Source organism: Schistocerca nitens, chromosome 4 (assembly GCF_023898315.1).
Source record: "Schistocerca nitens isolate TAMUIC-IGC-003100 chromosome 4, iqSchNite1.1, whole genome shotgun sequence".
NCBI lineage: Eukaryota > Metazoa > Arthropoda > Insecta > Orthoptera > Acrididae > Schistocerca > Schistocerca nitens.
Window position 1 is genome coordinate 50,809,457 of NC_064617.1, and position 12,544 is coordinate 50,822,000.

The window sequence follows — 12,544 nt, forward strand, 5'->3', positions numbered from 1 at the left end:
TACCGTAAATTTCCTACAGAAATATCCTGTTCATTTTATCTTTAGTACTTACAGGTTGTGCATAGTGAGTGAGAGAATATGAAAATCCCGCATGTAGTTTTTCAAGGCATTGTGGATTGCATAAAAACCATAGGTAGGGCAGCTGAATCATCCTGCATCCATAGGCGAAGGTCCCAGGTTCGAACTCCCAGTCTGACACACAGTTTTAAACCCCAGGAGACTGCGTTATATACATAATGAAGACAATTGTTATCACACTTAAATTCGTGAATTCGAACTAATTTGAAACACGGGATGTAGGAGGGCTACGTGAGAAATGTGAAAACCTTGAATATTGCGAGCGGTATGCGGCAATAATTCTCCAATAAAACTATTGAACAATTCAAATTATCCGCCAAATATGATCAGCATTCGTCATGAAGAAAATAGTTCTAACAGACCTTAGTGATATTAGTAGAATAGTTTCTCTTGTGTCAAAACTGACAATACCAAACGCTTCATTGAACTGATTCAATGGCATAGTTTCTTAACTGTCTATATTGTTCTTTATATCTTCATTTATTTTTAATCGGCTTACCAACTTATTGCGTATGACTGAAAGAAGTAATCCTGCTAACAACTGTTCTTACCGTGGTGGAAAACATTCATCGCCTTTGTAACCCCTATTTTGTGACTGCTTGGTATACCAGGTGAACCCGGACCACAGAGAAAGAGTTCCTAAAAATAGATGGGGATATTTTCTGAGTATTTTCGTACAAGGAACCTGTGGCTTTGTAACGCCCATTTATCTTCACATCTGTACTGCGCTGTACGTCTCATTTGGAAACATACTGGTTCCATTCACTCGCTATACTTCCTGTTGGTTATAGTGATTCCCGTTTTACTCTTCATGTTGAAGCTTGCATTCAGGACCGATTGATTCCACTCAGCTTTGTTTTTCCGTACGTTAACTGTGATGCACATCACGTTTTGGTGATTACATATCACAGGCTTTTTCACTGTTGTGAAGGGATTTTCACAGCAGTAAAGTTGTTAGGGTAACAAACAGAATAAAGCGTAGTTACATTATGCTCTCCAACGAGCCTAAGGATTCCAAGGGTTGCTTGTACCGAAATACTCAGAAAATATATCGAAACAACCTCAAGAACTTTATTATTGTACTTCGGGTTCACGTTGAATGTTATTTACTTCACCTTATTGGACTAATGTAGTCTGAGTCCCCATTATTTAAACATTTCAGCAGTCGACACTACAGTCCCTACCCTGCAGTGGATTCCTGCAATCTTTATCTCTCGTTTCGATCTCTCTTTATTTTGCAATCCATATATTCCAGTCCACAGTGTTCAGAGTAATGGAGCATGAAGAACAGTGTGTAATCTTGTCTTTCAGTAAACATTAGCAGAGTTTGACGGAATCGTAAAACTTGAGATCTGGAAGTGATTCCTGGATTCGTGCAATGAATTCCATACAAATATAACATTGTATAAAACGTTCTAGATATTAACGGAATCGGGATATTGTGAGGATTTATCTTCTTTAGTTCCGTAATGCGAAGACTTACAATTAATACGACTCACTCTTACCTTGACATTGTAGTCTGCAGGACTCGTGACTCCCACTGGTAACCATTCAGTGTCTAACCTTTTGGGCAGCAAAAATAAACAGAGTGAAACAGAAAACATCGTTCATTCACGAATAAAGTCTTTGCAGGAGTCAAATAATGGCTTTGGATTTAAAAACGAGTAGAAAGATTATTCAGTTGTGGTAATTCCTAAAATAAAACTTACCAAATAGAGCAGAGTGAACCGTCGCAGTATTCGAAAGCGCTGATTGGCTGCAGAAGGGCAAAGGTCATATGATCCTCATTAACGAATTTCCGACCGAGGACGTTAACGAACCCTGATTGCAATTAAGTTTCTCGCAGCAAACACAAGTGAACGAAGGTTGAGTAGTAGATGCCCTCTCATCTGCTCTAGAATGTTGCCCTTCTTTCACTAATCAAATGAAAAAATGGAGGATTTGACAGATTCGCCAAACAAAGAGATTTCGTACAGCTTCTCATAAGGAATACCTCCGCTTCTTCTGAGGCCGTAGTTTCTCAGTATCTGAGATAGGTGAACAAACATTGTATTTTATTCATTAAAACTTTTATCTTCCGCATGTACTATCATTAGGCAGGCACAGACTACTGCGCAAGAGCCATCTCTCGAGGGAAATGTGTACTATGTAATGTGGGCAACTTGCCGAAGAGGTAAACCTGGTTGGCATTAGTACTCCATTGATAGTTCTAAGCACACCCTCCAGATGGCAGAAGATGTACCTCCTCGAAACATGGAGGTAACTGGTTTGGACTAACTTATCGTGTAGTTATAATATACGAAGTACAATATTTTCGTAATTTAGAAATCTTAAAATTTTGAAACTTTAGATACTGAGTGAAGCAAGAATTTCCCGCAAAAACGCTCGCTGTGGTCGCTTGACGTTGCTATGATTTCACGAGTCAGCAAGCTATTTGCCAGATGCTCTAAATGTTAAGATATCTTGTGTATTTCTCGCAATATCTTCTTAATGAATAGTCATTCGAAAATGGATTTCGCCAGTTTCGATAGCTAAAAAAATCTGCGTCTGGCGACAGCAATTAAAAGATTTTATGGCTGCTAGTCTGGATGAAATGAGACATTGAAAAAAATCGGTTTTCCGCGAAACCAGAGTCATTTCAAAATGCCAAAATTCCGTTAGCCTATCTTTTCACAATGCTAGCGTTTTGCCAATTGAAGTGCCACTAGGAATCATTGTTGTAAGAGAGCGCACGGTGCAGTGTTAAAACAAAAGAACTTTTTTATTTTAAAACTTCGTGGCGCGAACCGTCAGCTACAAATATCAGAATTGGGACCTGTTTTTGTACCATTCCCAAGTCAAGGGTCCCTATCTCGTTGCGGAGTGGCCGATAGACTAGGGTAGTCACAACACTGTCTTAGAGAAGGACGGCGACAAATTCTCATCAACGACAACAGCCTTAAAACAGTGAAAGAAAAATATTTTTTGCCATTCTGTTGTTGGTCGTATACAAAAGCACGGTTTCCGGAGTTTTATATTACACCTTATGCAATTCCGACACAAATCTATGCATTCAGTTTCGTGATATACACTACGTTTATATTTTTTGGTATTGACGTATTTTGCTACCGATTACGAGTTCGCTCGAGCATTTACATACATGCGTACTTGTCACATGAAGAGGAAGAAGAAGATCGGTGAAGGCGACATAAAAAACTAGACCACTGTCCTTGGGGCTAGAGGGACCGCTGGCGGGAAGTCCGGTGCCTTTGCAAGAGTTTGTGAAATGTTTATCAGAAAAATTCCAAGACGCCAATAAAGGGAAGAGATAACAAAATATTTACGGACTCTGTTAATATTTAGTGACAACATTTAATATCTGATTCCAGTTTTACTAGATATAGATATTTCATGCAGTAGTTCAAGTTCTGTGTGTACAAGTAAAGAAACCACAAAAAAACGGTAGAAGTATTTTACGCTAATAAGTGCCCTAGTCGCCAAAAGAGAGGAAGAAATATTACGGAAGGAAGCTGATTAAGGTTCTTTATACCAGTTTCATTTTCTTAGACAGGTTGACACGAACCTCTTTGAACTGCAAATTTTGCGGACTCCATCGGGAAGAGATATTTTTGGCAGCTAAATATTTATGCAAAAACCGAATTACTGCAGCCTTAGAAATGCATGAGGAATTTTGTGTCTCAACAGTAACTTCCCGCCTCCGCCCAAAGCCCGATACTTCAAACAGTCGAACTCCCATAGACACTAACTGATCAAAAGTACCCAGGCACATATAAGTATACATGAATATGGAGTGTGTTCATCCTACGCCTTCACAATGGCTAGCAGTCTGTTGGGGACACGTTCACTGATGTTTCTGAAAGTCTTTGGAGTAATAGCGCCTCTTCCTTCCTCAAGAGCCGAAACCAGGAAAGGTAGTTACGTTGGGCGCTGGTGTCTGGAGCACACGTTCTAATTCATCCCAAAGGTGTTCCATTGGCTTCAGGTCGGGACTCTGTGTAGGCCAGTCCATTTCAACAGTGAAAAACCTCCCATACCGTAGTTCCACCTCCTCCTTACTTCACTGTTGGCATTGCACGTGACGACACGTACAATTCTCGAGGCATTCGCCAAACCCAAACCCTTCCATCGGTTTGCCACAGGGTATAGCGTGATTCATCACTCCAAATCAATCGTTTCCAGTCATCCACTGTTAACTGGCGTCACTTTTTACTCCAACTTAACATTGACTATAGGAACAGGTTGCTTATGAGAAGCTGATCGACCATTCTACCTCATTGGTTTTAACCCGCTAAACACAGTCATTGTACTGCCTGGACTGTTAGCAGCATTATGGACCTCACGAGTGGTTCCTTCTGCTTATGTCATCCGATTTTTTACAATGCTTGACGCTCCCTGTCCGTCATTAGCTGTGGTTGTTGCTTCGAGTTTCCACGTCACAGTCCCTAATGGATTTGTTACTCAACTGTCATCTAGTGTCTACTTATTAAGCTCTCCTGACAGACCCATTCTGCTGTTACTGCTTAGCCGGCCGGCCGAGCGGTTCTAGGCGCTACAGTCTGGAACCGCGCTACCGCTACGGTCGCAAGTTCGAATCCTGCCTCGGGCATGGATGTTTGTGATGTCCTTAGGTTAGTTAGATTTAAGTAGTTCTAAGTTCTAGGGGACTAATGACCTCAGATGTGAAGTCCCATAGTGCTCAGAGCCATTTGAACCATTTTTGTTACCGCTTACCTGCTGACATAGGAGTACTCCCCACCTTTTTTATACTGGAGGTCTGCTTGTCGTGACATCGAGTACCGTAATGGAAATGTGCGAATACTTTTCATCAGATAGTCTACAAAGCAGCTTCAAACGTCTGATTCCTTTACAAATGAGTTAACTGATGACGCGCTACGTTTTAAGAAAAACTAATTTTTCATGCGGCTCATTGTTTGTAACGTCATATGTCCTGAGGCATGTGTCGTATAATGATGTAATTTTGCAGGTGCATTCATTGGTGTGTGAGGACACTGTCTGCAAAATGTGTTGCAAATGGAGTTAGTAATAAAGAAGTAATAAATTAAACTCCATGATGCTGAAAATTTATTGTACAAACTACAAAAATGTAGTAAGTGATGACGTTTTCTTCTATTAATTTGCACGCTGCAGATTCTAACTCAATCATTTCACGTAATGTGTTAACGTTTAATGTAAGATTTTACTTTTTCATGAGTAGATTATGACAACATGTTCTATTTTTAAATTCGGTCAATAATTATACGAAATACTGAAAACCTCGTCATCGTTGCCCCTAGAAGGCCTCAGATAAGCAAACAGCAACTGGGATCAGGTGATCGGCTGACCCCTTTAGTCATTTAGAAATATAGGTCTTGGCGACATGTCGAGTGTGAGTAACTAAACAAGCGATAATCTTCTTGGAATTTCCTAGCGAAGGAACCAGTTGTGCTGTTTTCGACTCATAGTGGAACATCCAAACAGTTGATTATTGCCGCTTTTCCTGCTCGAACGAGAATATGGAGGTGTGGTCTCTTACTACGATGCTGTATATGGATTCTGTATTTCCTCGGCCAATTCCTATCTTAACGTTTCCTTACACAAGTTAACAGAAACTTGTTTTTGTTCGCCAGTGAAATTTGCACGGTCCGTCAAGAACAGATCACGTTCACAGCTAAATGTTCACTCAAAATCGAATTGCCGGAGTCTTAAATATGCGTGAAGAGGTCTCGCGATGTATCGCGTATCGACCCTCTTCGATCATGGTCCGCGCAGCATTCACGTATTGTGTAATAACCGATTTTGGTTTTATCGCTAACGGCGACCCGACCACGATAGCGTTTTTTAAAGGTGACTGACCGCCCAAAAGTTGAACGAAGCGATTCGAGAAAGTGTTTTGGAGCTCCAGAAATGAATTTAGTAAAATATTCCTAAGATGCCATGTTTGTTAAAAAGGGAAACAGGAGCGACTGCGTTCAAACTTGCCTCACCGCCACGCTTCCACAGGAAGACTTCTTCCGTGGCAGTGCTCGTCTGGCGCCTCTACAGAGTGATCAGCCTAAAGGGCGGGAAGTGTCCCAGGCCACCACACTAGGCGCCGCACGAGGGGTCAGAGCGGCATCCCTGGTCAAGTCGGCTGCACGGAAATACTTTTTACTGCTCCCATGACTCCACAATGTCTCCAGTGGCAAAATGAAACTCCCGGCAACAGGCTCCCAAGCCTCCCACTCTGCAGCAGTATCCAGTCGCGGCCAGTTGTTTTCGTTACATCGTAAACGTTGGTGTGCAAGTCTGCCGCCATCTTTGTTGCAGCATGTGTTGGTGGAATTTATTACCTTGAAGTCAGATACACTAGAAAAACCAACGACAGGGAGGTGGTCGCATCTGTAGAAGATGTGTGCGATTTCCGCGATCGCGGTAACGACGCACATCGCATCCGGTTCTGTAAACAGCCCGCTACCGGTACGTTGTTGCGTCAGTCAAAAGTTAACGCGCACATGCGTGCGCGCCCTTGTTTTCGTCTCTATTACTCGCATTGCTCAGTAACAGTGTACTTATTGTCACGTTTCGCTTGGCGGGACGTCAACAACTGTTATTGATTGTCAAGGCTAAAATCCGCTATCGTATTAAAAATTATTTATTTCTCAAAAATGAAAGCTGTACACGGTTTCAGTACGTATTCCCCAGTTAGAGGTGCTTATTTACATGTAAGTCTACAAAGGATGCAAAACTAAGGCTAAAATATGTTAAAATAGTGCATCGCTGGTATATGGCATGCAAGAAAATATTCTTTTCATCCTAGGTCTGCCACAAAGCCTCTCACAGAGGAGGACAACCAGGCTTAGGAGCGCACCAGACATGAATTCGCATGAAGACAGATGGGCGAAGCACAACCCAAAGCTGAATTTTTATTTATTTTACTTTTCTGCATCTTTGGGTTTGTTTTGTACTGGTCTGCTGGGTGTCTATACAGTGTTCGAAAGACCGCCCATCTGTCCTCATGCGGGTCCCTGTATGGCGCGCCCCTAAGCATGGACCGTGGTCCTCCTCTGCGGGAGGCTTTCTGTCAGACTTGGGATTGAAGAGAGGATATTCTCTTGCATTTATTTGACCGTAATGCTCTATTTTAACATATTGTAACCTTATTTATCCATCCTTTGTGGACTCACATTTTAATAAGCACCACAAAATCGGACATATCTCCAGAAACTGGGTAGTGCTTTCCTTTTTTGGAAATAAATAATTTTTACCACTGCAGCGAATTTTATCGTTGACAATGATTACGTATTTTCTTCCGATACATCATTCACTTTTTCCTAGGGGGCGGAACGAGCTTCCACAGGTTTTTTCTTCTGTGTGAATATCCCCGCCGTAGCCCTCAGTGGTACACAAGAAACTACAGCAGTCCACTCAGCCCGCTGCCGCCCCACACCGAACCCAGGGTTATTGTGCGGTTCGGCCCCCAGTGGGAAACCCCGCCCCCCTGCGGACGTCTCATTCCAGACGAGTGTAACCCCAATGGTTGCGTGGTAGAGTAATTATGGTGTGCGCGAACATGGAGACAGTGTTCGTGCAGTTATCGCCGACATAGTGTAACTGAGGAACCTACCCGCATTCGCCAAGGCAAATGGAAAACCTCCTTAAAAACCATCCACAGGCTGGCCGGCACACCGGACCTCGATACTAATCCGCCGGGCCAATTCGTGCCGAGGACCGGCAAGCCTTCCGCTCGGGAAGCAGTGCGTTAGACCACACGGCTAGCCGTACGGGCTACCTTAACATTACTTAGGCGCTTGAAGTCCATATACCGATTTTGGGCTCAATTGGTCTGTAGCTTTTCCCCTTCTCCCTAAGAAGCGACTGTTGAAACACTTATTATAGTTTGCGAGCTTCTTTGATGCTGAACGGCCAAGGAGACAAGTAGTTTTTTTGCAGATTGGATCTGAATAATTTCAGCAAGGAGTGACAAAGTTGCCGGTACGCTTGTTGCCATCGATACGAGTCAAGAACCGTAACTCCACATTAAATTAAAGTTGTCTTATGTAACGATCGTAACCTGCTCTTTCCAGTTATTCATTTCTTCGCGAGTGGCGACGAACCAATGCCATAAATGTGACCTCGGCTTCACAGGCCTGAAACAGATACGATCCAAGAGGTTTACAGCCCACACATGAAATCTACAATTTAATCAGAAAACAGTTTCCTTAAAGGCTCGCTGTAAACAAATTGCTAGGCCAGTTGCAGAGTTCCCATTGTTTCCAGAATGAGATTTTTACTCTGTGGTGAAGTGCGCACTGGTATTACACTTCCTGGCAGATTAAAACTGTGTGGCAGACCGAGAGTCAGTTTCTTGTCCTTTGCAAGTGCCCTAACAACTGAGCTATCCAAGCACGATTCACGACCCGTCCCCGCAGCTTTACGTCCTGCTAGTGCCTCGTCTTCTATCTTTCAAACTCCACAGAAGTTCTCTTGCGAAACTTGTGGGACTAGTACTCCTGGAAATAGAGATATTGCAGAGGAATGATATAGCCACTGCCTGGGGGACGTTCCCAAAGTGAAATTTTCACTCTGAAGAGGAATGTGCGCTGATACGAAACACCCTGGCACAAGTGCACTTCCTCACGGAAGGTAAAACTCCAGAGTTCGAGTATCGGTTTGGCACCTAGTTTCAATTTGCCATTGTCTTAACAGTAAAAAACGACAAACTTTAAAACAACAGTGAGTCGCATTTCAGTAGCGCCGTCTCTTATGAAAACTTAACAAACAAAAGGCGACTCTCGCAATATGTCAGATTTAATTTTTTCCATGGTTCTTCCAGAATCATTTAAGACGAATGGCGATACTGTCGTTTGAGAAAGGCACCAGTAATTTCCTGTAGCAACACTGCGCAGTACTACGAGGCTAAGTCAATTATTATCCGCAAAGTAGTTATAAAATTTTACTGTAATCAAATAGGGAAGTTACAAGAACATCATTTCTCGACATAGTCTCCTTGCGTTTCAACGCACTTGGTCCATCGTTGTACAAGCTTCCTTATTCACTCATAAAAGGTTCTCGGTTCAGCTGCGAGCCAGGAATGCACCGCTTCTTTCACTGCTTCGTCCGAGACAAATCGGCGGCCTCTTAATGCCTATTTGAGTGGACCAAACAAGTGATAGTCAGAAGGGGAGATATCGGAGCTATATGGAGGATGATCCAGTACTTCAAATTTGAGTTTCTGGAGTGTTTCAGCAGCGTGGGCAGCAGTATGCGGACGAGCATTGTCGTGCAACAACACAACACCTTTTGACAGCAATCCTCGGCGTCTGCTTCGAATTGCAGGCTTAAGCCTGTCAGTAAGCATCTCACTGTAACGTACACAGTTTATTGTTGTGCCCCTTTCCCTATAATGTTCCATTACTGGACCTTGTGCGTCCCAAAAAACGTAAGCATCAGTTTTCCTGTGGACGGTTGGGTCTTGAACTTTTTCTTGCACGGCGAATTTGGATGTTTCCATACCATACTCTGCCGTTTACTCTCCGACTAGTACTAATGGATCCATGTTTCGCCACCAGTAATGATCCTCTCTAAGAAGTTGTTCCTTCGTTACCATAGCGATCCAATGTTTTTTGCAGATGTCCGAGCGCGTTTGTTTATGCAACTATGTGAGTTGTTTTCGGACCCATCTTGCACGAATTTTATGAAGCCAAGTCTGTTGTGGATGATTTCGTAGGCAGAACCTTGACTAATTTCCAGACGAAGTGCCACTTCGTTAACAGTTAATCGTCCGTCTAAGAGAATCATTTCACGTGAACGCTCAATGGTTTCTTCATCTGTGGAGGTAAACGGTAGTCCGGCTCCTTCATCGTGCGTAACTATTGTGCGACCATTTCGTAATTTTTCAATCCATTCTTAGACACTTCGCTGTGGCAAAACACTGTTCCCGTACTGTACCGAAAGTCTTCGATGAATTTCGGACCCTGATAAGCCTTTCGACCACAAAAAACGGATCACTGAACGTTGTTCTTCTATGGTGCAAATAGACACCGGAGCAGCCATGATTAACAGCACGGCAGCTATAATGAAACTAACCTAGCAGCTTGAAAATTGCAAACATAGAACAGCAAATAAAGAAAGCATGCGTCGTCAACGTAAAAGGACGATACTACCAAAATAAACAAAAATAAATCTAAATTGCGGATAATAATTGAGTTACCCTCGTATTTTCCTTGCAGTCAAGAATTAACTAATCGTTGACGGCACTTACACCCTTATTTTCGTTCCTCCTCCTAGAGTTGCCGAACTGATCCCAAGATCGACAACCGACCACTTTGTTCTCTTCGCTAACGAATAAAGGGTGTATTCGATCTTTTTGCCTCAGTGGCATGTACTTATCTTCGGCCCTTTGGATATCAAATGCTAGGCAGCGGATATCATGCATTCAGTTTGCCCGCCACTGTTTTTGTACAAATTTGGTTGAATATCTGCCTATGTGGCACGAGACTTGAAAATTCCATCCACCTGTCCTGACATCTACATCTACATGATTACTCTGCGGTGTTTGGCAGAAGGTTCATCGAGCCACTTACACCAAATTTCTCCACCGTTCCACTCTCGAACAGCACGTGCGAGAAATGAACAACTGAAGTTACGCGAGAGAGCACTAATTTCTTTTATTCTATTTCGTTGGTCGTTCCTCTCTGTGAAGGTGAGCGTCAGTAAAATATTTTCGCATCCAGAGGAGAAAGCTGGCGATTGACTTTTATAAAAAGATCTCGCCGCAGCGATAAGTTCCTTTGTTTTAGTGACTGCCGTCCAAACTCACTTATCATACCCGTGACTCTCTCTCCCCTGCCTTTCGTCGAACTTTTCCGATGCTCTCTCTCAATACTATCTGGTAAAGACACCATCTCGCTGGGCTGACAGTTTCTTTAATAGGTTTGTGGCATCTTCCAATAAAACGAAGTGCATGTTTCGATCTTTGCACAATATTTTCTATGTGATGCTTTCAATTTCAGTTGTTGGTCATGGCTAATATTGGACATTTAATTCAATCTACGAAACTTAAATCGTGTTATTTATATAGCAAGCGAAATTTAATGGATTATTTTTAGTACTCACGGGGTCAAATTCACACCTTTTATTATACAGAGTTAATTTCCAACATGCACATATCTCGTCTAAATCAGTTTTTAATTCGTTTTGATCTTCTGATGAGATTATTAGACGGTAAACGACAGCATCATCTGCAAACAGCAATCTAACTGCGCTGCTCAGGTCGTGTTCTAAATCGTTTATGTAGATTAACAGCAGCAGGCGACCTACACAACTACCTCGAGGAATCCCAGATATGACTCAGTTTTCACAAGACGACTTGCTATCAATTACTACGAACTGTGAACTTTCAGACAGAAAACCACTCATTCAGTCGCACGTCTGCGACGAAACTTCATTGGCGCGAAGTTTGATAAGAAGTCACTAGTGAGGAACGGTGTCAAAAGCATTCTGGAAATCTTGTAATATGGGATCGTCTTGAGATCCCCTGTCGACATCACTCATCATTTCGTGTGAATAAAGAGCCTGTTATATTTTGCAAGAACGATATTTTTTTAATACGTTGTTGTTGTTGTTGTTGTTGTTGTTGTTGTTGTGGTCTTCAGTGCTGAGACTGGTTTGATGCAGCTCTCCATGCTACTCTATCCTGTGCAAGCTTCTTCATCTCCCAGTACCTACTGCAACCTACATCCTTCTGAATCTGCTTAGTGTATGCATCTCTTGGTCTCCCCCTACGATTTTTACTCTCCACGCTGCCCTCCAATACTAAATTGGTGATCCCTTGAATCCTCAGAACACGTCCTACCAACCGATCCCTTCTTCTGGTCAAGTTGTGCCACAAACTCCTCTTCTCCCCAATCCTATTCAGTACCTCCTCATTAGTTATGTGATCTACCCATCTAATCTTCAGCATTCTTCTGTAGCACCACATTTCGAAAGCTTCTATTCCCTTCTTGTCCAAACTATTTCTCGTCCACGTTTCACTTCCATACATGGCTACACTCCATACAAATACTTTCAGAAATGACTTCCTGACACTTAAATCTATACTCGATGTTAACAAATTTCTCTTCTTCAGAAACGCTTTCCTTGCCATTGCCAGTCTACATATTATATCCTCTCTACTTCGACCATCATCAGTTATTTTGCTCCCCGAATAGCAAAACTCCTTTACTACTTTAAGTGTCTCATTTCCTAATCTAATACCCTCAACATCACCCGACTTAATTCGACTACATTCCATTATCCTCGTTTTGCTTTTGTTGATGTTCATCTTATATCCTCCCTTCAAGACACCATCCATTCCGTTCAACTGCTCTTCCAAGTCCTTTGCTGTCTCTGACAGAATTACAATGTCATCGGCGAACCTCAAAGTTTTTATTTCTTCTCCATGGATTTAAATACCTACTCCGAATTTTCCTTTTGTTTCCTTTACTGC